The 25,845-nt window shown below is 37.8% G+C and overlaps 1 long non-coding RNA gene across 3 annotated transcripts in view; it reads right to left on the reverse strand.

Moving 5' to 3' along the window:
* The window catches only part of LOC139084185 (uncharacterized), a 503,309-nt gene that overhangs the window by 372,795 nt on the left and 104,669 nt on the right, over positions 1-25,845 (reverse strand). For all 3 annotated transcript variants that reach the window (XR_011541567.1, XR_011541568.1, XR_011541571.1), the window contains one exon: positions 8,281-8,356. This is a non-coding gene — a long non-coding RNA (uncharacterized lncRNA). The remainder of the gene's footprint in view (positions 1-8,280; positions 8,357-25,845) is intronic.

Raw genomic sequence — 25,845 nt, forward strand, 5'->3', positions numbered from 1 at the left:
GTTCTCTTTCCTTTTTCTGTTAAATTTTGATCTACTTCCAGCAGTTTCTCTTCACTGTGGGACCTTGCTCTGGAAGGGAGCCCTGGCATCAGTTTTGAGAGTGTGTGGGAGCTAGACAAGGGCCATGGAACCTTTGAACTTTTCTGCTCTTGAAATGAGCAAAACCTCTTCCAGTTTCAGCTGCTGCTCTTAAATTGGCCCGCCACATTGCCAGGGAGTACCTGTTGTCTATTTTGAGGCTCTCTTCTCACGCCACTGCCTCTCTCCACTATCTCTCTCACTGACGTCAATAGCATGCAGCTGTTGTGGCTGTACAGGGTTTGCCCTATCCACTTGTCTTTTGGGGTTCATGGGAATGTCTTATCACCTAATTTTATCTTAAGGGTTATCTATGGGCTTTTGATTTTGCCATTTTCCCCTATTTTTATACACATTTAGGAAATTCCAAAAACTACACTGCCACTGCTATCTCATCCTCTGAGAATCCTTGGATGACACTCTTGAGTTTTGAGATTCTCCTTTTCGGGAATACTTTTATTGCTCTATTGGCAAAAATCAAACATTGTGCTTTGGTAAGGCATCACATATTGAAATTGGTTGTTTATTCAAGTCATATTTGTTGAGTGCCTACTACATGCTAGGTTCATCCAGACTTTGGGGATACAGTGGTGAGCAAGGTAGACAAGATCTCTGTTTGCATGGCACTTAAATTCAAGAGGGCAGATAGACTAACAAATAAAATACATTGCTGTGGTCTGAATGTTTGTGTCCCCTGCCCCCCATACATATGTTGAAATCCTAACCCCCAAGATGACGGTATTAGGAGGTGGAGCCTCTGGGAGGTAATTAGGTCTTGATGGCTCTACCCTCATAATTGGGCTTAGTGCCCTTATAAAAGAGGCCCCAGAGAGCTCCCTCACCCCTTCCACCTTGTAAGGACACAGAATAGAGGCTCCATTTATGAACCAGGAAGTGGGCCCTCACCAACCACCAAATCTGCTGGCACCATGATCTTGGACTTCCCAAGCTCCAGAACTATGAGAGATAAATGTTTGTTTTTTATAAGCCACTCAGTTTATGGTATTTTTGTTATAGCAGCCTGAACAGACTAAGACATATGTATATATATTTAATTTCAGTTTTAAAAATTATCAGCATGCAGGGGGCCAGCCCGGAGCAGTAGTATGCCTGCTCGACTTCTGTGACCCGGGGTTCACAGTTTCAGATCCCAGGTGCAGACCCACACACTACTCCTCAAGGCACGCTGTGGTGGCATCCCACATACAAAACAGAGGAAGATTGGCACAGATGTTAACTCAGGGACGATCTTCCTCATCAAAAAAAAAGAAAAATTATCAGCATGCAGGTGGTAATTAAAGCCCTGCTAATAGATCATGTGACTTTGGGAGAGCATCTATAATCAGAAGAAAGAGAACTCTCAATCATATTAAAATTTCACGTGCAGAATTAGAAGAGAAGCCATGAAACGGACTGACAAAGAAAAATCAGAGAGGTGGAAGTAGGCCAGGAGAGATCAGGGTTATAAATGAAAATAAAGAAGAGTTTATAAAAGGAGGGAGATGCAAAATTATTATTCCATAGCTCTTGTCCATGAAGAAAGGAGAGAAATAGGGCAATAGCAGAAAAAGGATGCAAACTCTCAACAGTGTGTTTTGCTAGGAAGAAAGAAACTTGCTGTTTTTGGTTGCAGTGAGGATGCAACAGGAAGGGAGAAAGTATAAAGAAATAGGGATTTTTGCACCACTAGACTCCCTGAATGGAGCACTTCCAAAAATTTCCCAGTAAGCTTTGATGGAAGTAGGGCCAGGCACTGTGCCAGGCACTGGGTATTTAGAGATGTAAACTCCATCCTCTCCTTCCCCATAAGATAATCGCAATCTAGCGAAGAGGATAGGCAAAAAGACTGACTGACTTTATTAATTACATTAACTATCTTAAATTGGCTGCATCAGCACTGTGTACTAGATTGTAAAGTAGGTGGAATTTTATTCCTGCCAGGGGCCTTAATAAATATTTACTTTCTTTTTTACATGATAAAACTGAATCGTAAAAGTTTAAATAGCTCGTCTAAGGTACAGCTCATTAGTAAAAGACTCCTGATTAGGACAGAGTGATCAGACTCCCTAGGAATCTTTTCACTTGAACAGCACAACATCTTCCTAAAAGTATGCATATTTATATTATTTTTAAATACTCCATGCGTGTTTCAAATATTTAACATCTAAATGGTCAATTCCAACATAAAAGCAGGCTTAGATAAATTTGAAACCATCCTGCTACCATACCTAGAAATAATGGGAAAATCACAACAAAATTTTTAATGCCTATCTAAGTTTGAAAGAAAAAAAGAGGAAAGTCCCAGAGGCAGAAACAAGGGAAGTGAAAGCCCTAATTGTAAGCACGTGAACTGACTCTGCAGCAGCCCTGGGGTAGGGTCCTCTTAGTTTGGCAACAGCCAGGGGCTTAGGGTTACAAAGCATATGAGCTGAGACCTTGGGCCTCTATGATACAAGGTATTAGAATTGAAATTGAGCGTAAAGTCAGAACTTTCAAAGTCACACCCTCAGAGAAAAGGATAATAGAAAGAAAACAGACCATCACCCAAGGGAAATGACAAGGAATCTTGTCTGTGAGCTCTGGGAGAAAGAAAATGATAAAAATCCCAAGCATGCAACATGCACAGATTAGCGACCGAGTTTATTTCACCTTCATAGTTCAGGATTCCTCTAAAATGAGAAATTAATTTTTTCCCAGGGACATAAGGCAGAAGTAGAAGTAAAATCACCCTGGAAGAATTCTTCTTAAGTCCAGAAGGCAGAGAATTCACACATACAGAACCACTAAAGATGAGCTCATAGTTAAAATTCACAAAACACACATAAGCAAGAGTCAGCAACAAAAGCAATGGGGGGATTAACTTCCTGTAGCAAACGTGGTTGATTGTCCTGCCAGTATGCTTTGGGCCTTGGACTTTACAACTTCATGCTCATCGTCAACTCACAACAGCAGGTATCTGCATGTCTGCCTGAGGGCTGTCTCTAAAGCAGCAGCATAAACCACTCTGTCCTTGAACATAGCAGGCTACATGTTCCAAGGAGTAAACACCCCCAGAGCAGCCCTCAACCAATGACTAATATGTAAATATCCCAGCTCCCTTGCTCCTGAGCAAGAGGGGGAGGTGTGATAATTCTGAGACGTGTTCTAGCTGTTTCCCACACATTTCCTTCTCCTCCCAAATAAATCAGTTGCACTTGAATCTTCTCAAGGTCAACTTCTGGAAAAATCATAACTAATAAAATAAAACAACAATTTGAATGAGAATATAAAACAAACATATTTAAAAGTGTAAAGACATAGAAGAAGAAATAGAAGCTGTAAGTCAAGAACTAAATCCATAGGCAACAGAAGCAGCAAATTTGAAAAAGAAATGAATAGAAGTTACAGAATAAAAATTGCAATCATTTAAACTTCAGTAAATGAGCTAAACAGAAGGTTAGACACAAACATGAGACAATTAGTGAACAAAAGCAGAAATCCTGAGAAATTGCCAAGAATACAGCACAGAAAGTAAAAGAAAAATATCAGTGAAAAATATGAAAAAAATAGATAAATGCCTGTAGGATAGACCAAGAAGAACCAATATACCCCTAAAAGATAACATAAAATAAATAGAATAGAGACAGTATTCGAAGGTAGAATAGTTTAGAGTTTTCTAAAATTCAAGGAAGACAAGAATTCATAGATTTGAGAAATACAAGTCCTAAGCAAGATATACAAAAATAAATTTACAGTTAGACACATTCCTAGTGAAATTGCAAAATAACCAAAAAGAGAAAATCTGAAAGGCAACCAAAGAGAAGTGTACGTGTATGGAACTATCCATTACAAGCCCAGCAAACTTCTCTCAACAGCAACAATAGATGTTAAATAATATCTTCAAAGCGTTAGGAGAAAATAACTATCAACTCCAACTTCCATGCCCAACTAAACTATTACTCAAGAGTAAGGGCAAAATAAAAATGTTCCTCAAAGGAACAAAAACTGAGAAAATCTGCCATTCACAGATCCTTCTTAAAAGAACTACCAAAAATTAGACTTCATAAAGAGGGAAATTATGGAAGAAAAGTATGGAATGCAGAAAGCAATAGTGATCAAGGATAGATAAATGTGTAGGAAAATCTGAATAAACATTGACGGTAAGAAGTAATGATCACTTATTTAGAGAGAGGAGCTAAAATCAAGGTTGCATCAAAATACAAGGTAATAATAGCAAGGTAGATAAGGATGGTAACAGAAGTTAAAATACTCTGATGCTCTTGTATTGCTTGAAAGGAAGATAGATATGTTGATCATCTTGAGACTTTCTTAAGTCAAATATGCACATTTAACATGTCGAGATAATTACTAAGAGAAATGGAAAGTATTTCTAACAAACTAGTCAAGGGGAAAATAGGGGAAAAAAGTAAACTTTGTCAATCAAATATAAAGCAAGGAAGGAGAAACAATGAATAATGACAAAAAGGTCAACAGAAATCACAAAAGATGCTGTATACACACATACATCAGTAATCACAATGAAAGTAAATGGGCTAAAGAGACACAATGAATTTTTAAAAATCTAGTTATAAGATATTTTAAAGAGTGTCAAAAATATAGCATAGGCAAGATGAATAGAAAACTAATAGTAAAAAGGCATGTTAAATAAAGAATATTATCAGTAATTAAAAAACTAAAGAGACCAAGCAAAATTTAAAAGTCATAGTTTGTATTAGTTACCTATTGCACTATAACAAACTACCCCAAAATTCAGTCACTTAAAAATATAAATATTTTCAATTGCTCATAAGTCTCACGTCAGCTTGAAACTTGTGCTGATATGGACCAGGCTCAGCTGACCTTGACTGGGCTCACTCATGCATCTATAGTTAGCTAGGGGATTGGCCATGGGCTGCTGGTCTAGGATGGCTTCACTGCATGCTAGCTCTTGGATAAGGCAAGGAAAGGGGTGGTGAAAGGGCCATGTCTCTCATCATCCAGCAGGCTAGCTGGAGCACTTGCAGGATTCTAAGAAAGAAAAGAAGCACAAAAGGCCTATGCTTAGAAGTGGCATACTATCATTTCTGCTTCATTCTGTTGACCAAAGCAAATGACAGACCATGCCAGATTCAAGGAGTGGTAACAGATTCCACCTTTTCATGATAGGAACTACAAAGTCATGGCAAAGAGCATGGATAGAGGCCATTCATTGGAATGATCAATATAACCAAACTACCACATTCAGCAAGTACTAACAAAACAAAGCCAATATTGCTACAATATCAGAGAAATCAGAAGCAACATATATTATGAAAAAAGAGCATATCATAGAAAGCCGTAACAATATCGAAGCTATGTCTACCTAACAAAAGCAACTCTAAAAATTTTGACTGAATTACACGGAAAATTTACAAATTCACAATTATAATGAGAGATACTAAGGGGCCACACAAGTTGACTGAAAAGACTAAAATCAATAAGGATACATAAGATGTGAATAGCAATATAATCACACTTAATCTAACGAACATATATAGAATTCTGCATCTGAAAATTAAGGTGTCCACATATCTTTTAATCTTATATTGGAACATTTGTAAAACTGATCACATATTTGGCCCAAAACAAAGTACCCATGAATATGAAAAAATTTATATCATACCTACCATATTATATCTCTGACCACATTGCACAAAAGGAGAAAAATAAGAAATTTATATCAAGAAGATCGCTACCACCTCAATAAAAAAGATAGTCTCTCTGCCAAAAACAAACTCTTAAGGCTGGAAATTTAAAAACACACAGATATAATGGATCAAAATTGAAACCTTAATAGAAATTAGCAAAATATTTAGACCTGAAGAACAATTAACATACAGCACACCAACATTTAAGGGAACAGCTAAAGCAGTACTTAGAAGAAACTCACGGAACACCAACTAGTAATAAAACAATGAGATAAATATAAAAGCTAATGTTAATTCAACATTAATACTCTGTATAATTTCATTTAATCTCAGAACAAACAACCCATTGAGTTAACTACTATTATTATCTTTATTTTACAGATGAGGAAATTGAATCTCAGAACTTCATTAAGTTGCCAAAGGTTACACAGTAAGCAACAGAGATAAGATTCAAACAACAGAGCCCAAGCACTTAGCTGATATGTAACTATATATGTACAGCCATGGAAAAGTTACTAAGACACCATTTTAGGTAAAAGAGAAAGATTTCTAGTAATTCCTATATATAAGCCCATTTATGTACTATCAAATACCAAGACTATGCATGTGTACATAAACATGAATTTATGTAAATAAATATTCTATCTGTTAAATATAGAGAATGGAAGTTAGAAGAGCACAGGGTGAAAGGGCATGTTCAAGTTTTAGACTACTACATACTCACTGTTTGAATATTTTTACACTGTGAATGTACCCACATATTACTTGTGTACTTAAAAATAAACAATTCCAAGTGGAAGGGGAAATGGTAAATTAAAATGTGAAGCTGGAAAATAATTCTAATGCAAAAACTTCAAAATATAAATGCACTAGAATCCATATACATGCAGGTAAGAGCAGACTAGTTGTTCAAATAGTAATCAGGAGAAAGAGTGCTTGGTCTGTGTGTCACTACATTTATATAGTTCCAGCATGCCCTCTGGAGTGAGTTTTATGACTCCAGGTTTGGATAATTCTCACATTGAAATAGCCCTCAAAGGGCTAACAAAGATTTGATTATATAAAGATTAACTCAGTTTATTTAACACGTTAACTGTGTGCCGATCACCATTTCAGATTCCAACATATAAGATCCTAGTAATTTCCCTAAAGAAACTCAGGTTTAGTGGAACTTGATGGCTCTCTATGTTCTATATTCAATACTAGATGTCAGGATGCCAAGAGCTAATACATAGGATTTTTGGAGAAAAGAGAAATTAGAACTGATTAAAAAATGCAAATAATCAGTAGGTATCTGAAGATCCAAAGCAAAATTAGCAAAGATAAAAAACAGAAGTAGGGACTCGTCTGACGGCATAGGGTTAACTTTGTGCACTCTGGTTCAGTGGCCTGGGGTTCACCAGTTTGGATCCCAGGTGCGGACCTACGCACTGCCCATCAAGCCACACTGTGGTAGGCATCGTACATATGAAAAAAAATAGAGGAAGATGGGCACAGATGTTAGCTCAGGGCCACTCTTCCTCAGCAGAAAGAGGAGGATTGCCAGCAGATGTTAGTTCAGAGCCAATCTTCCTCAAAAAAAAAAAAAAGGGAAGTAAACAATGGTGGGGGTGGGGTGGGTGAAAACATGTTTTTATTCCTGACATCACCTGCATGCAACACTTGTTAGACTATGAAACATCTTTTTTTCCATGGCCACTACACAATCACAACCACCTTCTTGTCATATTTCTTCTATTCTTGCTTTACCCCAAGAAACAGTTGTGACACATGCATTCCAAAGGGTGCGGTGGGTTTCCCTCCATCAAAACAGCTTTCAAAAACAGAAGCACTTCAACTTGTTCTAAACTTATTATTATCATACTTTCTTGCTGCTTCTGAATTTAATCTCCCCAATTTAGCTGACAATTACAGAGGAGCCAAGCAAATTCTCTAAGTAGTCATGCCTAGGGGGTTCCATAAAAGAGTAACGCTCTTACAGACCATCAGAGCATTGGACAGACTAAATAGTTTCTGAGAAAAAGGTCAAAAATGGCTAAGCATGTCAAATTAGATTGAAATCCTAAGTACTTAACCCACTGAGTTACAGAAGAATAACATGTGGATCACACACACAAAAAAAGTTGTCATTTTTATTATAGTTCTACAAACCTGTACAATCTGTTTGGGCAAATAATGGTTCTAGAGGAAATAATCTGAAAGATTACAGATGGCAAACATTTGGCATATTTTAGGAGGTGAAATTTGAGACTTTAACAAATGTGCTTTTCAGAGAGTTCTGTATTTAAAACGAATTTCCACCTTCATTTTCTCAACAGACTTCAGAACAGCATGTTAGATAGGAAATACCCCATGTTAGACAGGAAAATGGAGCCCCAAAAGAGTCAAGTGACTTAACCAGGGTCATATATCAGGATTCAGTGCCTCTGTTATTAGCAAAAACAGAACAACAATCCTGTTCCTTCTGACCCTTTTTGTCCTGATGACCACCATATTACAAATTTAATTCCATTCCTTAGGAATCTCCCCGAGTTACCTGGATTCGATTGTTGAGTTTACAATTTAGGAGATCCACTTGAGGCTAGGTCTCTTCTTGAACAGATTCTCAAAGTCTGAAGCAAAGAAAGAAAACTTATCTATATTGATATTTGTACATTCCCTGAAAATTATTGATTTTAGTTTCTTAGTAACAGAGGCACATGTAGCTAGAGACAAAATAACACACTGATTACAAAATGTACAATGATGTTGTTCATTTAACAGCTTTTTTAAAATTTAGCTCCTGATAAGAGAGAAATAAATGCTGAAAAGCATAAGAGAGACTAAGTGTCAACACACCGACTTAAATCTTTGGCAATAAATCATGTCCTTTAAGGCCAGTTAGTTAGTTGTGAATATCTAATTACCTTAATACCCTCTTTTACTGCCTAGGGAAGATGAGACTCTGCTAAATATTTATAAATGGCAATTGTCTATATAAACTATGCTATTTTCTCGTGCGAGGGAATGCAAATGAGATGGAGCAAAAAAAATAAATAAAAGCATCAGCTTGCTTTTCCAAGAAAAGTATATCCTGGGATCCTTGGCACTTTTCTATTTGCTATTTCTATAATAAGCTAACCTTGAGCTAAAGTATTGTGAGACAATGAAAAAAAAATCAAAGAAGAAGCATGCAGAATGGTTACAGAGGGCCAGGATCATCAGTCTAGGATGTGCGGGAGAAACAGAAGAAAGAGAAATCACAGAGTTTATAATCTATTTGTTGGGAGAACACCTACACACATGAAATGATTTATTGAGTGTGATAGATTATCTGCAAATGTTAACTAATATCCACAAAACTTCCATTAACCAGTACAATTAGGTATTTAACCTTGGCTGTAATTAATTTTATTTTTTCATTCATATGTGTTTAGCTTGGGGGGAGGGTGATGGCAAAGCACCACATACATACATTTTTATTGTTTAAAAACTTTCCAAAATGTGCTTTTGAACCTTTGCTGTTCTAGCAAGTAAAAATATTGTTACAGTAACCACGGATATTGGATTTTCTGGTTCGGCTCCCATTTCAAATACTTGGCCTCACTGCTTCCATTAAATCTTTCATTCAGGATTTTGTAAAGACTTGAGGCTATCAAGCTGAATATCAGCAATCTCATATAGAGCTGCAGATTAAGAAATTATAACAGACTGCCATGAACATTTATAATACACGGACTACTCCAAGTTTCTTTTATGAAAAATATAAGTTCATTTTGTTAACATTTTTTTTAAAGTAAAAGGTATCAAAAAGATTATGGTTTGTCCAAGATCCCAGTTAACTGATTCAACAAAGAATTCACAAATATAAAAGAAACATTCATAGAGACTCGTTCAGAGTTAATGCAGGTAATCCAGACACTGGACTTGAGTCACGACTATAAAAACATAAACTGGCATTTTTGATACATCACAATATTCATTACAACGTCACGTCAGACAATGTAGGTTAGTCCACTCAAAACTGGAAAATCCTACTCTAAAAATTGGAAACTTGAACATTCAATTTTCCAGCCTCTATTGCAACTAAGGTGGCCATGTGACAGTTCTCGGCAATGAGAGGCAGGCAGAATTCTGCTGAAAAGTCTTCCCTTCCAGAATAAAAAGGCAAAGCATCACAAAGCACTGTTTTCCCCTTTCTCCGGGCCTGAAATACAGACAGGATGCCTGGAGGTTCAGTAGTCATCCTTATACCAGTGAGTCAATCCAGTAAGAAAAAGACGAAGACAGCCCCAGAGATGTGGGTCCTGGCATTGTAAAGCTGCTATGTCATTGCTACAAGCAACCTTTTGTAGCTTTTGTTGTATGCAAGACCAAAAAAAAACCAATAAACGCCTTTTTTTGAGCTGTTGTTTATTCTGGTTCTTAGAGCTGATCACATTCCTAACTACTGAAAATAACTTCTATTTTTACAAAGTTTAATAGGGGCACTTTCCCCTCTGCTATTCTGTCATTGTTTCTAACCACCAACCTGTGCTGTAGGTAAGTAGCAGTAGTCACAGAAGTAGTGACAATAATAACAAATATAGTAATAATAGTAAGAATAATAATTGCAGCTTAGATTTCCAGCACTTATCATGGGCTGCCAGTGTGCTAAGTGTTTTAGAAGGTTTATCTCACAAAAGCCCTAGTCTTTTTAAAGCACCCTCAAGATTTTTTTAAACTGTTAGTTTCAAAAACACACCATTAAATCATTCTTATATACTTACCAAATCCAAAGTGGAAATGACCCTCAACTATCTTTAATTTTTTTTTTCAAGAAATGTCAGTAAGAGTCATTTAGCCGCATCTTTGTTCTATACATTTGAAAGAGAGGACATTCTTCCTTCTACCCTGCCCACTGAGCTGGACTGGGTGTTGCTCTCCTGCTCCCATGATACCTTTTCAACATCTCCATCACCCCTCTGACACATTCTGTTAGAGTTATCTGTCTGTCTTCCCAACAAGATTTTCTTATGCATCTTTGTATTGAGTGCACCTAGCAAACCTCATATAACATTATGAGTATTCAATAAATACTTGTCCAGTAAACAAAGAAACTTTTTAAAGATTGTCTTCAACATTTTTTTCTGTAATAGCCCTGCTCTTCCTCTTCAATTATTTCATCGGATTATATTGTCCTACATTTCTGCCTCTAGCAAAATTCTTGAAAAATCTGAAAAGGGCTCACAGCAATTTAAGCTGGTGTACTTCCAGGATTTTATAAAGCTGGTGAGCCTCTTTGTTCCTTCCCCTTACGACAGTAAAAGGAGCCAAAATAGTTAGTAAATTTGATGTCAAGTCAAATTACATTTTTCACTTAAGGAATTGCCAATTCAAACACAATAGTAAATATTATCTGCTTGTGAAGCAGAGTTCAAGTCCAGATGATTTGTCTAAAGAGCGAAAAATAATTCCTCACTGGCTAAGACTTTTCTATATCAATTGTCTTTTCCATGTCATTTTTCCAATGTTAAAATATATATATACATATATATATATACATATATGTACATGTACCTAGATATATATACATATATGGATACATACATATATACATACACACACACACACACATATGTATATATACACACAGACAATTCTATGAAAATGTTTGGCTCACTACATGTGTGCCCGAATTGATAAAACTTAAATTTCAACCTCAAGACACTTTAAAAATAATGATAAGGTCAAAGAAACCCCAAAGTTGATAGAAAAATTCTAATGTTTAATCTCTGAATCCTTTAAATGAATAATCTGCATTCACAAGGTCTGCTGAACTTGGCCTTTAGATTTACTGTCCTAGTAGACCTTGTATATTGAGAAATCAACAAAATTATTCGAGGAGTAACAATTGCATCTTTGATAACTATATTCTTGGAAATGATCTCATTATTCTAGATATAAATACATAAGGTTTTAAGCAAAGGGTTATAGAAATGTTATTGGTCTATGTCTTGTTTAGACCATTATCGGTTTGCAATTATATGCTTTTTAAAATGCATTGAGTCATTAGATCAATAAACATAAAAGGAACTAAGGAAAGAAAATTGCTATTGCTGTAATTATGTCATGGGTCTGAAACGCTACCTATGAACAGATTTTTGGATGAAAAAATTCAGTTATAAAATTATGGTTGCATGTGGTTAAATTGCACATGTTTGGGATTATATTATACAAGGCAACAAAATGGTGAGCATCATCTTTCCTTTCTTCCTTCTGAGCAAGCAAGATCCCCAAAGTAGCTTTGAGGATACTTTATTTATGGGCCTGCTAGTTCAGGAGCCACACACCAATTCATCATGCTCCTGCTTTGTGCCATCTGTTATAAATAAACATCCCTGCCTGCAACTTTCTGTCGGGGCATGTGTTTACTGTTATGCAGATGAATGCAATATGGAAAGACATTAAAGTTAAAAAAGAGAAAAATTGCTTATGAAAATGCCTCTCGAACTTATATATTCCTACTACTTCTGAACAAAGGTTCAGATCGCATGAAGGCCCATAGCCCAAGCAAGCGCTGGCTCAGAGCTCCTCATTTAGCTTTCACCTACCCGGGGAATATGTGAAAACAAGCAGGGTGATGTGGCCCTGTTAACAGAGAAGTCTGCGGCCAGAGCCTTCTTCCCAGAGTCCTTTTCGCCATTTCACACAACATATTGCTGTGACTTTGGGGAGAGAAGGACAGACAGGTAATGTGGGAACAGTGTTAGAGAGTTTTGAAGGCAGAAGCCGGCATCCACGCTAAAGAGGGAAGAGAAGTCTCTGGGGGCCTGTGAGCAGCAGAGTGACATGGTCAGATCTCTTGGAAAGCAAAATAATTTTGAGCAATGTGTAGAAAACATTTGAAGTGGAAAGAGCCTGGAAGGTTGGGAATTGGGCAAGACAGAAAAAATTATGACAGTGAGAGCAACAGACCCTGAACAACCTCTGGAACCAGTTACTGAATGCTTGCACACACTTAAGATGGTAGAAGGCCATTTTCTCCTATAGCATCTAATGCCCCTTCTTTACCACCTTCCCAGAATTCCCACAGACCGAGAACTACAAAGGAGCCGTCCACAAGGAAAGAGCAGAGTGTATCTACAACACACTAAGTAAGTAAACAGAGTTCTCTGTAACCCCATATGTCTATGGGAAGACATAAGCCCCAGAAAATCACATGTAGTGACCGAGTGATGAGAAAACATCTCATTGACTTACCCAAAACCTGACCCAGGCTTTTCCCCAAATAGAAAGAATAGTAACATTAGGACAAGCGATCTAAAGACATTTATTTGACTTTTGGTTGGTCCAACTGATTAAATTTAGAGTATATACAAATAACCATACATGATAACATTGTGATTACTTTTCATACCAGTATTAACAAAAAGTTATCACTATTTCCAGTGGTGAAATAGAGAAATTTGGTATGTAATACGGGTAATTTCACCTTAAAAATCCATTTACAATCATGATTTGTTCATCATACTATAAATTTAAAAACTGTATAACTTGGCTGTGAATTTACTGGAAGTACTTATGGCCCAGGTAGAATGTTTTACCTGGTAATTCTATATGAGGAAAGGGTACCCCCAAATTAACATAAAAGAATGAGTGATTTCCTGACTTCAAGATAAACTACATCCCTCATCCCCAGGTGTCATTAAAGACTAGATGTATTTTCCAAAGAATGGTTTTGAAAGTCTATTCTATCAGTATTCTAATATTCTGCAATATTTCCTTAGTCATTTTATTATTTCCTTTAAAGATTTAATTCAGTTCTCTTTGATACGTTTCTCAACAGACTAATTATTCCTAAAAATTATTTTTTTTAGGACAAGATTTCTCCTTGAAAATAGGCCTTGATCCCTTCTTTTTTTATTGGACTTAAATAATTTTGCTTGGAAATGAAAGAGTTTGCATTTGGATTTGAATACCTTTCAATAAACACAAATATTATCACTCTAACCAATTTGTTTTACCCATGGTGCTTTCCAATTTTGAAAATTCCTAAAACGCTAATTTTAAAACTGCTTGTTATAAAAAGTAGGTTGATGATGAGAAAGCACCTACAACTTATTATTTATCAAATTGCTTGATTTGAGATTGTAGTTTTTATTGCTAAAAGTGGTAAAAACTAACTAATTATAGGACAAATTAACAAATGTCCAATTACGCTCACCAAACATGATCTAAATAGATTTACAGGTCAGAAGTGTAGACATTACCTGTGCATTTCTCCAAGTGGAAGAGATAGGAATTAAGAAACAGCTTTTACAACTGGAACCTTTAAAGAGTCAGAGTAAATTGTAATTTGAACCCTCATGCTCATTTAAGCTGTTGCACCAACAGTTACTGGAAATGGGCTTTGCAGTAAACAAAATCCACACTGGAGTAAAATTTAGAGCATAAGCATCTATACCTAACATAAGGAGAAGGTTGGTGTGGGGAGTGAGTGCAAGTTTCAGGTCTGGATATTTTCTGCTTTGCCAATCAGGCTGAGCATTGCTTATTTCCTTTTCACCTGAACTGTTGGCCGAATAGGAGAAGGCAAATAATAGAACTGATAGTAACTTTCCAGTGAGTGAGAACAGACCCTTCTATCTGAGCGGAAGAATGTCAGGTCTGCAAAAGCCAAATGATCCCAAGCACCCAAGAGGAAAAACGCCCCAAGTGACTCCAGCACCTTGGGTCTCCTCCCCAAACAAGCCCTGTGCCGCTATCAGTTTTGATAAGCAGGCTTTCCTCACCCATGAGGCTATAACATGATAATGTCATTCAATAACCCTCACACCCTTTCCTGCTATTTGTCTAGCACAGGAAACTGAGGATTTTCTTGTCGTGTGGACACAGCGGAAATATCTAGCCAGCAAATACTGACCCTCGCATGCAAACAGACCCATATCCTCTTTCCGCCTGACAACTTCCTTCCTGCATGCTAAGAACAATCTACCCTTCATTTTTTTCCGGACTTTATACTGACTACTCTGAAAGCCCTTAGGGAGAAGACCAATGTAAACTTCCACTCAACAGCTGGTTTCTCAGACAAATAGGCTGACATTCAATACGGTTGAAGGTACTGAAGATGTCCTCTAAATCTGGTGATAATGTTTTGGAAACAGTGTCTACATACCACTCAGGGAGCTTGTGCTTTGACAATGACCTGAAGAATTCGGCCTGGAGGGACAACTGACTAGATATTTCAGACCCAAATCTAAAATATGTAAAATTGTGTCACAAGCCAGAAAGTTCTATTCTCTAGCTATACTGCAGAACTGGACCTGATATTATTTTACGTTCTTCAAACCTGGGAATTTAAGACACAGATGTTTAGACCTAGGGAGGCAGAGGATATTATAGTTGCACATCCAAATGAGCAGGTAAATCCATTTTGCTCACCCAAGCTGCTTAGGCTTATTAGAGATATTTAAAATCTCTCATCTTTGAGCTAGGTAGTAAGACCTGGTGAGATAAGTGATTTTGCTGGTTACTCACAGCTCACACCTCAAGCAAGGACAATGTGGCTTTCCAAATTTCTTTCTCAAATACTGAAACTTAAACCTGACATTCAACAACCTGCATATGTACATTTCCTTACCAGAATAAATTCTTGATATTCCAAAGACAAAGAGCCCATGCTCTGGAAACCTAACCCAAATCTGAAAAAAAGTTACTAGGCAGCCTTTGCATCCTTCTATGAGATCAGTTTCTTAGAATTTGTTGGTTTGTAATGGGCCAAGTTAAAAAGCTCATTTAATACTGTTGTCAATAATTTCATCTGGTTTGAAACATTTCACTTCCTGGACAAACCTAGTATCAGGCAATGCCCTTGCAGCTAAAGCTCAGGAGCCTGGAAGAGGGAGGAGGAGAGGCTATAAGTTGAAAGCAATGCTGCCAAGCACAAAGTCTGCTATCACCAGCTGCCTCTCGCCTCACATGTCCTCAAGTGCTCTCTAAAACTTCGACATATAAATGATATCTAACAATAATAGAAAAGAATATAAACACTGCTGTTTCTTTATGGCAGCTGTTGAAGAGGTAAATAGTATGCACGACCAAATGATTACCTTCTATCAATTTATCCAAGTGATGAATTTTTACCTCTTTAATCCACACAGAACAGTTTTTTTTTTAAATATACAACAGTAAAGGAGGTTAAAAAATACTTTGAGTTTTGTCACCAGCATTCTAGTGAAGGAAGGACTACAACTCAGTCTTCCAGTCCCCAACCAACAACTCATTTGATTACATGTCTCATCACCATGATCAAATAGAATAAACAGAAATGATATAAAAAATATTCCAAACACTTGTTAAGTGCTTCTTTTTTGCCAGGAAATGTCGTAAGAGTTTTGCATGGATTATCTCATTGAAACCTCATTCCAAACCTAAAAGGCAGATAGTATTTTACAGTATTGTGTTAACAGCTGACACTTACTGACCACTTACCATGTGCAAGGTACAGTTTTTAGAGAACTAATTCAGTAAATCCTAACAACAATCCGGAGATGGAAGCGATTTCCTGACTTTTACAGATGAAGAAACTAAGACACAAGAAGACAAAGTATCTTGCCCAAGACGTAGAACTAACAAGTGGTGGGGCTGGGCCTGGGAATCAGGTAACCTGAAAGTTTAGCATCTAGGACCTTGAGTGAGTCACTATGCGGCAGGTTCCTCATCTCTAATGTGGGTCTAAAAATAACTGCCACTGCCCCTCACAGGGCCATTATAGGGACTAAATGAGAAAAGGCATGCGACTAATTAACACAGAATTTCCCTTACCCTTAATGCACACAATTTCACATCACTAGGACTAAATGACAGGCTGTATGTCAACTAAACATAAAAGCCACGTTCGTCCTCTGTGGCTTTTTGTTTCTTTACTTCCTTTAACACTTTCTGACATTTTCATAAGTTTGTTCAAAAGAAAGAAAGTCATGCCATTTTGAGACCAAAGAGCAATTCACTTCATAATTGACTGGGTAAAATGTCAAGAAAAGGAAGAAATAGAAGAATATTGGTGTCGGCTGCAGCTATAAAAACAACCCAGCATAATTTGGATGAACATTCTTGAAAAGTACTGTAGTAGAGAATCTTCTGCATCTACAGTTATTGGCTCAAAGAGACTGCTATAGCAGCTCTAACATTTATCCCTGGAATCAAAGAGGCATTGATTGGCCCACTTTCGTTCAGTGCTTTCTGAGGGAGACCTGCTCTCAGAGGGAAGGCACGGAGCAGTAGGGACACTCAGTATCTCTATCACAGGACCCCAGTCTTAGGGAGGCTCCCTCTCACGACCCCACCCCCACCCCTACACAAGGCCCCAGTCCCAGAAAGGCAGTTCATGGGAATACTGACGCTCCCAGGAGTGAAGGGTGGCATGTCTGAATGAACACATATACTTCTGAGTGGCCCCTCACCTTGGTTTGAAAAGATGAGGTTCCAGAGCTAAAGAGGAGAGAGCTTTTTAATAATTTTACATGTTATCTGCCTCTGATCTCCCTTCCATAAGGATGGCCGGGTGGTGATAATAGCTAATGTTTATTGAGCGCCTCCACGTGCAAGACACTGTGCCAAGCAATCCGCATTATCTCTCTTAGTCCTGACCATATCCCTCAAGGTAGATACTGTTATAATTCCCATCTTAAGCATGAGGAATTTGAGGAACAGAGAGGTTAAGTGTGACAGACCTGTGATACAAATCCTTATAATTTGATTTCAGCCCCCATGCTCCATACATTGAGGGATAGCTTCTGAAGATAATAATAATAATTAGAAGGAAAAAAACCAGTAAGTTTATTTCAATCAATAAATCAACAGATAGTCATGCCATACTAGTTATAAAGTGGTAAATAAGGCAGGCGTGTCTTGCATCTATCAACATGGAGCTTACTATCTAGCAGGGAAAACAGATATTGAACAAATAAAGTGCACTGAATCTTGTTTAGAGTTAAGTACATGTGCTAACAGAGCATTTCTCAAGAACCTTTAACCTAGTCCAGGTGATACCTGAGGAAGCAGCATTTAGATGGAAAGAGGAAGGATGAGTAAGTATCAAGTAGATAAAAGGAGGATGAAAAGCCTTCCAGAGAGAGGCAGTGATGTGTGTGAAGACAGGAAGAAGCGCTTTAATACAAACCAACTCCATACATCCCTACCCACATGCTACTCATACACAAGAGATGATGTGAGTGTTCTGAATTACACCAAGATGAGTAAGGTGGAGCCACCCCTTCAGAAACTCACACTCCAGTGAGAGAGACAAACTCATACATAAATACAAGGAAAACTGTGGTAGGTGGCAAAAGGAGACACAAACAAGATGGCAAGGGATGACAAAGACAGAAATTAATATTGATGCGGAGGGGAGCTTTTAACTGGACCTTGAAGGGTGGGTATCATCTTCAAAATGTGGTGAATTCTCTACTCTTAAATGGGGAACAAATGGGAGAGTAGGGGGTTAGCCCAGGAGGTGAAGGCTCTGCAACCCCCACTCCCCAAAGATGTGAATGAGATCCCAAACTGAGGGAATGAGAGGCAGCTAATGAAATGGAGGCGTGGAGATGACAGCAGAGACAGCAATCAGAGACCAAGCAGGAGGGCTGTGCTCAGGAGATTCCTGGCATTGTTGGTTTCTACCTCTCCCAGAAAGTGTCGTGTTGGGAGAACAGACTGAGTTTAAATAGGGTGCAGAGGTCAGCCATCTGCACCCTATGCAGCAATGTGCAAAGAACAAAGAGGTTAAAAAGAGAGTGAGAAAAAACATTATCGTCCTTCAGAGAACAGCAGCAAAAAAATGTAGTCCGGAGACCTTTTTGTAGCTGGGACCACAAAGCCCCTGAAATGTAATAACTAGTCATTGAGTAAGTGTAAAGAGAATCTGAAAGCCCATGAAATATACACATGAACTGCACGGAGGCGGAGAAAAGTAAGATGGAAAATGTGAGCACAGTAAAGAGAAGGAAGAAGCTGGAGAACTGACCTGTGACTAATAAACAATTGTCAACTCCCTAGTATGACATACTGTAATAAATAAGAAGCAGAAAAACACCTGTACAATATGCCTGCAATAAATAATAACAAATAACAAATATTTGTAGAATTATTTATAGTGCCTGAAGCATGTATTTTGACATATATTATTTCAACTAATCTTGTAAACCATCTTGTGAGGTCAGCATAAATCATGTCAAAATGGAATGCTAGTAGATACTTATCTATTGAGAGACAAATGGCCAAGAAATAAGATTCTAAATACCTAAATCCTGTCTTAGACCAGTTATCGCTCCACAAGTTCCCTAAATTAAAAAAAAAAAAGTGCCCAAGGGGACAAAGAGTAATTTATTACTATCTTACTATCTGGGGCTTTGACCCCACCACTGACATGGACTCCAGCCTTCTGGTATGGGCCATGTGGAAGACTTCTTTTGCCCTAGCAAAGTTGAGTCAAGTAGGGTAAAGCCAAAGCAATTCTAAAAGCCTATACTTCCTCCTACCACCCCAATCAAAAGCCTGACTATGAGATCTTACCATTCCAGTGGAAAAAAAGGCCAATCTAGAATGCATCTGCCAGTAGGAAGTAGTAGAAATGACAAAGGTGAGAGAGTGACTGCCCTAGATCCCAGTCTAGATGCTGGGAACCTCTTCCAAGTCACCGTCACTTCACCAGCCCTGAGGTAATGTGATAGATGGCCTGTTGCCCCTAAAGGGAACTTATCAAAGCTCATGGGGTGGGGGTGAGGGGATCGAAAGGGCCACATTCACGTGTGAGCCAGTCTTTACACTGGTATCGCCCTTAACACTATGTCACCAAAATGAACCCAAATAATTCATAGCAGCATTCCTCCAGGGAAGAAGCCCTCAGCTTCTTTCTCCTACAAAGAAGGATTAGTATTCCTGCTTTATAGTTGTCAATGGCTGGACTAAGAACAGACAATAATGAAAAATGAAAGCAGAAATGGAATCCAGATCTTTGACTTCAAATTCCCAGCTCTTAGTTAAAATGAGAACTTCAATGTTTTATTAAATTAAATCTTCATGATATGATTTGTATATTCACAAATAATACCTTTGTTCCCAAGTCCCATCTTAAAAACTCATTTTTAGGAGTAGAAATGCCTAAAGCAAAGCTTATATTAAATAAAACAATAATATTGTCACTATGCTGATGTCTTTAAAACACTCACATAGTGCCCAAGGAGGGACTTGAGACTGAGGACCACCACCCTGATTCATTCTGCAGTATTTGCTGAACATGAGGAGCACACATAGCAGCTGTAGACCTGAGTCCACGTATATTTGGTGATCTTGAAGCAGGGCCCCTAGCTATTGTGTTCCTCAGCATCTTTGCAAACGTAAGGGAAAGCCCCAGTAGTTGGAAATTTTGTTCTAAGAATCAAGGTCTGTATCAAGGGACTAGCATGACCTGTCAGCAAGTTAACGGGTATATTTTGGAAGCCATTTTAATCTAATATTTTGCCTCAGGAGAGTTTGTTTGGTTTTAATAACAATCCTCAATAAGGATGGATGACCCAGTATATCATTTCTCTTGCTTCTAATTTAAGAATCTGGTACATAAAAGCATAGAGAGTGTAAAGGAAATGGATCATGACCTTATGACATTTGGCATGATTTCTGAGGCAGGTGTCAGATAGGTTCGTAAGCAACTATCTTGCAAAATCTTATCAAAACCTAAAAGACAAAAAGAGAAGAAAAAATACACACTTTATAATTGACATCAAAAAGGAAGTCACTTTATTTTTAGTACATTTGCTTTGGAGGGAGAGCCAACTAATTGGAAAGAGTCCATAATTTAACCAACATCAGATCTCCTTACTACATTCCCCATTGAAACTTAATAAATGTTAGTTTCCAGATTTACTAACTTTACAGTTTTCTCCACTTAATGATCAGCAAGCACCTTTTATTACCTTAAATGAAAACAAAATGAAGACCTGAAATCTCGTGATCAAGAATTGATTTCTGGCAGACAAGCAAAATTGTTTGGTCTATTTTTATGGTTGATATAATGGTATTCAAAACCCATAAACAATGTACATCCACTTCAATACTTTTTCAGCCCGTCTTTGGTCATAAACTTTAATTAAAACAAAACATCCCTTAGGTAAATCAAAGGAAGTGCCATTGAAATAATATAAACACCCGAGAAAACCTTGGGCTGTTTCCATGCTCAAGTCTGATTAGATGGAAAAGCACAAGCACTTGTGTCAGTAGACCAACCAATAGAGTTTGTGATCATGAGAACTTCCTTTAGAATTAAAGATCTTTGTCATAGTTTCTGGGAAAAGTTGTGCCAAATTTCTTTATTCCAAGAGAGTTTTCCACTTGGAGGCTGTGGTATCTATAAGGCTATCTTTCATGAGAAGGGTGTCCTCTATTTAGCTGTCAGAAGGCCTGTCTATCGCAGGACTCAGACTGTCTGTCCCATTTGGCTGATGTCAGAAACTTATGCTAGAGCTATGGCAGAGAAAACATGTTTTCCATTACGCCTGCACCAAAGTGTTGATTAAGGTGGCACTTGTCAGACCTGGGAGTAGCCAGCACTCAAAAATAGTATAGACCTTTTACAGATGCTGAAATTGTTTCCAGAAAATTCAGCATCTCTGCTTATCTTTTTTCTTTTGCTTTTCTTTTCTTTTAAAGAAAAAAAAAACCTCAGGGCGTTTTGTGCTTATTTTTAAGCTAGGACTTTAATCAAACCTGATTTTTCTTTTCTCTCTCTCTTTTTTTCCCACCATATTCAGACTTTTCCTTTGTGTTTGTGGTCAAAGAATCTTTTTATAATTGAGAAGTGGATTCTACAAGAGGCAAAGATTTCAAATTTTATGTAAGAGCTGGTATTCTCCATAAAGGGTGTTCTCTACGAGAAAATGATTCTTAACCTTTTTAGAATTCTGAGCCCTTTTAAAATCTATCAAAACTATGCATTCTTTCTTGGAAAACAATTGTGCAGGATCGCAAACCTATGTGGAACACTTAAGAGTTCCAAGGGCCTCAGGTTAAGGATCACCATTCTAAGCGAAGCCAGAAATAATCATATAGCTGGCAGATTGAATTTTTATTAGCAGATAGGAATAGAATCCCTTCACAAAACATAAATACTGATAAGCCCATGTAATTTAAGCAGCTGTCAGGGGTTGGTAGATTCTTCTCATTCTGGAAAGTAGTAAAAAGCAGAGGTTATCCCAAAGGCCAGCGAGCCCTTATGTATAAGTCACCCATGGAAGGCCAACTCCCTGGAGAGTATATTGGTTTTTCAGTGACCATCAGTCAAAACTACATTGCTTCCCTTTAGGAAATACACAGAAAGTATTTAAAAGTGACGATGACTAGGGTTGCCAGATTTGGCAAATAAAATACAGGACACTTTGTTAAATTTGAATTTCAGATAAATGATAAATAAGTTTTAGTATAAGTATGTCCCAATATTGCATGGGACGTGCTTAGACTAAAAATTATTCATTGTTTGTCTGAAACCAAATTTAACTGAGTGCCCTGTATTTTAGCTGGCAACCCTATAATGATCCAATAATTCACAGCCAGATCACTGGCTGCTCCTGACAGTGGGATCTGAGTTTCTGGTATTTTCTAAATAACAAGTGATGAGAATTACCACTAGATTTCACAATGCCACTTCAGTGAACTCTTGGGCTATTAGCAGTTAAGACAAGCCAAAGTGATAAGAGGTTGATATATTACCATTTCTTTTTTACCCTAATTATCTGACTCTGGTTCATTAACTCATTCATTCTTCTTTGGCCCCTAAATTTGGGTATTTGACAATTTTCAGTCCTCAACCCTGGCATTCTTTATCCTTTCAAACTTTCTTTGCATTTTCACTTACCACACCACTTTATTACCTTAGCAATGACTCCTCAATTCACATTGCTCTTTGTTCTAACTCTGGACTGCTTTTTCCATTTGCCAGCTGGGCCTTATGCCAGAAAAGGACTTATTAAACCCCATAATAACATCTCAACCTACCACCAAATAGCAGAGCATCATTTTTCCTCTTATTTACATTATTTCCTTATTTCACATTCCTAAAATTAGTTACCTAAATCTTGTATCTCTAGCTGGTAAATATTTTCCCATCCACCACCTTCTTTTATCCTCCTTTCCCTGTATTCAAGTCCAGATCCTCCTCTCTTTTCCATATTAGTGCATCAGCCTTTAAACCCTCTCCCATTTTCAGTCTTTTGCTACTGTAGTCCATCTACATCATGGACACCTTAATCTTCCTTTCCTATTTAATCAGTTATTGAGTGCCTACCATGGATATACCAAAAGAATAAGACTAAGTTTGCCCTCAAGAAAAGTATATTCTAGGGGCTGGCCTGGAGGCACGGCAGTTAAGTTCGCACGTTCCGATTCTCCGCGGCCTGGGGTTCACCGGTTCGGGGAAGATGGGCGTGGATGTTAGCTCAGGGCCAGTCTTCCTCAGCAAAAAGAGGAGGATTGGCAGTAGTTAGCTCAGGGCTAATCTTCCTCAAAAAAATAAATAAATAAAAGTACATTCTAGTGAGGGAGGCAAAAATATACATAGAGAGGTACAGAAGAATATAATTGGCTGTAGGACAGAGAATAGCACAAAGTACAGTGGTTAGGAAGTATGTCAGTTGTATGGGTGATGGTAATAGAAAAGGTTGTCTGATGCTTGGATGAGACCTGAAGTGAGTTTTAAATTGGGTCAGCATTAGCCGTTATGTAGAGAGACTGGAATTCCAGGCAGAAAGAATACCATGTGCAAACACACAGCAGTATAAAAAATGTAACGCTTTCAAGAAACTTCAGTAGTGCAGTATGGTAGAACGTGTGCCTCTAAGAAAGGAGTGATTAGGTTGTACAGGTAGGAAGGGCCATGTAAGTCACATTAATGATTTAGATTCTACCACGAAAGCAATGGAGAGTCTTTGAAGCATTTTATGTAGAGTGATGACATGATCAGATTTGTATTTTGAAAAAGAGTATGAAAGGATATGAAAAATGGTTTGTAGGTGACAAGGTCTGGGGCAGGGAGATGGTGAGAAGCTATTGCATGGATCTCTGTGAGAATGTTGAAGGCTTTCTCTAAGTCAGTAGCAACAGCGATACAAGGAAAGAATTCAAGAGATATTAAGGCAGAAGAGTTTAGATTACTGGGTGATAGATTACATGTGGAAGGTAAGGAAAAGCATGTCTTTAATTATACAAAGGTTTGGTGAAATCTTCCCTGATTCCCACCTTCTACAGTAGTGGTTTTCAATCAGGGGTGATTTTGCCCACCAGGGAATACGACAAAGTCTGCAGACATTTTTGGTTGTCAGGAGAGGAGATAAGGAGGAGAAGAATGTCACTAAGTCAGGGCACAGGACAGATGCAAAGGACAACCCCTCGCGACAAGGCATTATCTGGTTGAAAATATCCACAGTACCAAGGTTGAGAAACCCTGTTATACAGCATTTAGTCGACTTCTTACCCTGAAATGTAAGACTCTTCAAAATATTGCCCAACTTCCTTTCCAGACTAAATTCCCATCACCCTGCAAGTGTTTTACAGACCAAGCAAAAATGACCTATTCCTGATTTCCCAAACACAGCTCTCACTTTCCACCTTACAATCTTGCTTTTACTATTATCTCTCATCCAGTAACATTTTCTTACCACCCCACATTTAATTGTCAAAATGCTACTACTGCCTCCTCCGTGGAGTCTTTTACAATTTCCCCTTCTAGATAAACTCTCTCTCTCCTCTGTATCTATTTTATGGCATTCATTATATTGCATCTGGTAAATGTACTACTAGTTGATTGACTTTGTCTTATCCCACTCCTTGAAGAAAGACTCTAATAGGCTGAGCACAGTGCCTTCAACAAAGTAGGCATTCAACAACTATTTGTTAAAATTAAGTATGACTTTCTAAATCAGCTATCTGAAATCATCAATGCCTAGGCTTCCCTTTTATTCATGTGGACAATTCAGAGTTGACAGCTTCTCATTTATAAACGCTAAATAATATGTAGTGCTGTAACCATAAACAATACTTAGTTCTATAAATATTGTACTTTCTTAGAAAATTGAATATACTTATCATCACAGCCCATTAAATATCTGAGATTTGTCCTTAGGTTCTTGTTCCGGTCCAGGTTTTGGATATGCTTGGTGGAGTAGATGCTTAAGATTCCTTATCCATCTTTACACACTGATTTACCTGTCTACCAGGTGTTCTACATTGCCCTCCAACTGCTCATTTTAAGCTATTTAATTCTGCAATACATGTTTCATTGCGGATATCCTTAGAAAATTTTTCTGCCTGGTAAAATAAAATCTGTTCTTTGTCAGCTTAATAGATGCTACTAAACTACTTCATAGAAACCCTGGGAAATATGAATGGCATGGGTGGCCAAGACATTGCTTCTAGATTTTTACTTTATTGCCTTTTGACTTTTACAAGACTTATTTGAGGACAAAGATTGAATGTTGCTTAGTCCTCTGAGGGCCATGCATTCATGACAGGCATTTCCTTTGCCTATGTACTAATTCATTTCTCACCATCTCTGAGACAGGTTATTTTTTCCAAACCCTGTAAGGTCTATGAAACTGAAAAGAACATGTGAGTGACCATGCTACTGTACATGGTGAGGGTAGGCTTGACAGTTCTGGTTGCTGCTGCTGTGTTTGGCCTTGGGATGTGTATAACAGCCTCAACAACAGAACACGGACAAATCTTCAGCAGGGAAGGTGATTTAGAAAACAAACTACCTTCCCAAGCTATAGAGAAATAGTCTCTGTCATACATGGCTGGTAAAAACATCTAGGCAAAGTACACTTTTTCCAAAGCAGATGTCTGTGCATAGGGTCTGCACGTCCACATCAAAAAGCATGGCCCACTCTCTTTCTCCAAAACAGTTTCACCTTCCTAACAACTGGATTTTAGGGTTGTAGGCCATTCTGTGCTACAAACGATGAAGGATGAACTCTAATTTTATTCTTTTGTCTTAGTCTATAATTAATGTCAATAGTTAATACTCGTAGTCTATAATTAATACCCTGAGAGTTAGAAGGATGATGGATAGACAGACAGAATGAGATAGATGACA

This window comes from Equus przewalskii, chromosome 1, assembly GCF_037783145.1.
Source record: "Equus przewalskii isolate Varuska chromosome 1, EquPr2, whole genome shotgun sequence".
Lineage (NCBI taxonomy): Eukaryota > Metazoa > Chordata > Mammalia > Perissodactyla > Equidae > Equus > Equus przewalskii.